This window comes from Rhinopithecus bieti, unplaced genomic scaffold, assembly GCF_001698545.2.
Source record: "Rhinopithecus bieti isolate Rb0 unplaced genomic scaffold, ASM169854v2 scaffold_5273, whole genome shotgun sequence".
Taxonomy (NCBI): Eukaryota; Metazoa; Chordata; class Mammalia; order Primates; family Cercopithecidae; genus Rhinopithecus; species Rhinopithecus bieti.
Window position 1 is genome coordinate 157,729 of NW_016805057.1, and position 3,399 is coordinate 161,127.

The window sequence follows — 3,399 nt, forward strand, 5'->3', positions numbered from 1 at the left end:
TGCAAGCTCCGCCTCCCGGGTTTACGCCATTCTCCTGCCTCAGCCTCCCGAGTAGCTGGGACTACAGGAACCCGCCACCTCGCCCAGCTAGTTTTTTGTATTTTTTAGTAGAGACGGGGTTTCACCGTGTTAGCCAGGATGGTCTCGATCTCCTGACCTCGTGATCCACCCGTCTCGGCCTCCCAAAGTGCTGGGATTACAGGCTTGAGCCACCGCGCCCGGCCGGGACGCTGCTTTTCATCTGTCGTGATTCCAAGTAGAGAACTCTTCACTTGCCTTTTTTCCTTGTCTGTGTCTTCAACATAGTGGACATTCTACAATAGCAGGGAGTGTACCCGTCTTAATTCATCTTCATTACCTACCCATCATATATTGGGATGATGGTGGGCTGTAGAGTGAAGCAAAGGTGTTTTTCTCTTTGTACAAATCCTGTGAGTGCCTGGAGAGGAAGTGGAGAGAGCTGAAGATGCTAGCATTAAGATGCTAGAAAAACATGGGATAATAGATGCAGCAAGGTATCTAAGGAAGTAGATTAAGAATGAGGTAGTAATGAAACGCTGACCTTGGGAAGAAAGAAGAATGCTGCTTCCATTAAGACTGAAAGAGGAGGAAGATGTGGATATTGTGAGAGTAGAGGGGAAGCTCATATCAGACCACTTGGCTCATCTTAGTCAAGAAGGGGCAGCAGAAGAATCTTGGGCCAGGACAAAGCATAGGAGGGTGGAGTGGAAGGTTGAGGCAAGAGGAGGGAGTTTAGAATAAATGCCCAACTTTTTGGGGTCTGTGATCTCTTTACTAATACAACGGATCCTTCTTCCAGAAAAAAGTAAATGCACACAAAATTATGCATTTAGTTTTAGGGCCCTATGGACTCCAGGTTGAGAATGCCTGTTCTCAAGACTTAATAAAATTGAATAAAAGTATTTATGAGAAGTAATTTGAAGTCAAGCATCTTGACTTTTTAGCATTCCAAGTTTGTGTTTCTGTGGCTTTCCTCAGCAATATTCAGAGGCCCGAGTAGCAGGTTATCTGGTATCTGGGAGTGAGGCCAGAGGCTTCAGGGCAGGAGAGGGTGGGATGAAGTCTAAGAGGGGTAGGGCTTAGAGGAAGGCAAAACCCAGGCCAGGTACTGGCAGTGGAGGCTCATAGAGGGTGGGGTGAGAGGGGTCCACTCCGGCTGCAGGCCATAAGGGGGCGCACTGTCTGTAGAGAACATAAAAACATAAGAAAACCAAGTCAGTCTTCTGTTTACTATTATGCTGTGCAAGCAATTTAAAACACCAACAGCAATAAAATACTCTTCTCTGAAAAAGTCTTGGTCTAGGACCTAAACAATTGCCTGAAACTGGGTACACTTACACCACTGAGAGGCAGATAAAGAGATTAAGATTGAGGGAGTAGGGCAGGGTTTGCAATGGTGCCGGCCAGGATGTGGCTGAGGGAGTGTGGGTGCCTGCCATGGATGCTAGGGTAGAAGACGACTCTATTAACTGGGTGTCTGTAAGCAGCACCCAAGTCAGTGCCTTTCATCTTCTACAACCTAGACATTGCCTGGAATCCTAAATCCTTTTCTTCACTTAACAGACATCACCTCTGCTCAAAGCTGCAACTGCTTTGATATCACACTGCCTTTTTCACCCCTCTGTTATAGATGGCATTTATTTACTTACATGTTTTTTCCCCACTAGACTATACTCCTTGAGAACAGCAATTTCTGTTATTTATTTATTTATTTCTGAATCGCCAATTCAGACAGGCATGCAAACACTTGTTGAACCAATGCACAAATATATTTTGCTCTTCTTTATAGATTCCTCTGGCTTCAGATGACCAGGCACCACTAGATACAGCATACTGCACTTTCCTTCTCCAAGGTAAAGGAATAAATATATGTTACCCTTCATAAAGTGTTACCCTTGGGCTCTTATGCCATCCTGAAACCACCAGGATGTGGAACCAGATCAGGGAGGTCCACAGTTACAACCCCTTGTATCTGTAAGACGATCAGGACATTATCTACAGAGTCCTGCTGCAGGGCCCCGAATGAGGACAGTATTTTGCTGCTTTGTAGTGTGAGCAATGGTGTAACAGCAATGCATGGATGTTCCTCTGGTGTCCTGAAAGAATTTAGGTGCTTCTTGAAAGCTCTCTGCAACTTATTAATTGGGAGTGATTGTGCAATGGAGAAAAAAGAGTCCCTCACCCCCCAACTCTTCCCTGGGAAATCACAGGAGGGCTGATAGCTCTCTGTGAGGTGAACCGTTTCTAGAATCCCCACCGTCTCGTCCTGTTCTTCCGCCCACCCTGTTCCTCAAGATAGCCCCCGTGGGCTTCTGATGAGGTCACCACACCACTGGCTAATGAAGTAGATAAACCAGAACAGTTTGGTTTAACATTTAAGGTCAGAAACAGGAACTTTCTAGAGGAGAAATCAAAAAAGCAAAAGAAGTATAAGGGCAGCCCTCCAACCAGTCAGAATACCGTGACCACCTGAGAGGCCTGTGGCCCAGCAAACACGGACGCATGTCGACTCCGGAGCTGGTATCTTCAGCGCAGCATCTAACCTGGGAACACAGCCACACACCCTCATTCCTAAACAGCAGATTGACTACTGGAACCACACACAGTCTCCAGGCAATGTGGAGACATGTCTCATATTTAGTCAGCATAACTCAGGGTGCCACAGTCTTCACAACCGTCATGAGCACTTGAGGATGCTCCATTTGAAGATAGGAATTTACCCTCAAGCATCTGGGGCTTGGGTACAGAATAGAGCTTCCCCTGCCACCACCTGCTAATTTTATAAAATGTGCATTCAAAAAAATTCCTGCCTGTAAGAAGGAATTAAGCTACCCGTTTAAATATAACAGCTGCCTGTGCAATCTACTGCTGCTCTTTATAGAAAACGCTTAAATAATTGAGATACTTAATTGGGTTAAAGAGATCCCGAGCACATAGATGTTCTATAAATAAAAGAATGAGTAAATAATCTAGTAACCTTCCTTTTCATGTCCTTCACTTAAAGAGATCATTCTGTTTTGTTTGCACCAATAAGATCACTGTTGGGGGACTCCAGAGAGATTTGATTGTAGGTGGGGTGGGGCTTTCCCAAGGAAATCCCTTTTCATTTGTTTCAGGTGTTTTGCCACCTTTTTCTCTGGCTCTTTCACTAAAAATGAATAATTTGTTGATCTTTGCTGTTAATAGGTAGGCACCTGGGCTTTGCTTTTGCAACTGGAGTCAAAGAAGTCAAGTTATCAGTCTGACCTTGCCTTGCTATCTAGAATCAGAAAGGTTTAAGTAGCCCAGGGACTACTTAAAGACAGCTGGAGGAGAAAGGGAGAGAGAAAAATGCTTATAAAGAGGTGGGTAAAAGAGCAGGACCTTGTCTCAAAAAAA

General features: G+C 44.9%; 1 protein-coding gene across 1 annotated transcript in view; it reads left to right on the forward strand.

The window, feature by feature from the left end:
• Nucleotides 1–3,399, forward strand: part of LCP1 (lymphocyte cytosolic protein 1) — a 71,989-nt gene that overhangs the window by 10,878 nt on the left and 57,712 nt on the right. Inside the window, exon 2 of the mRNA XM_017870954.1 lies at nucleotides 1,811–1,874. The gene's annotated coding sequence lies outside the window, so the exon portion shown is untranslated. The remainder of the gene's footprint in view (nucleotides 1–1,810; nucleotides 1,875–3,399) is intronic.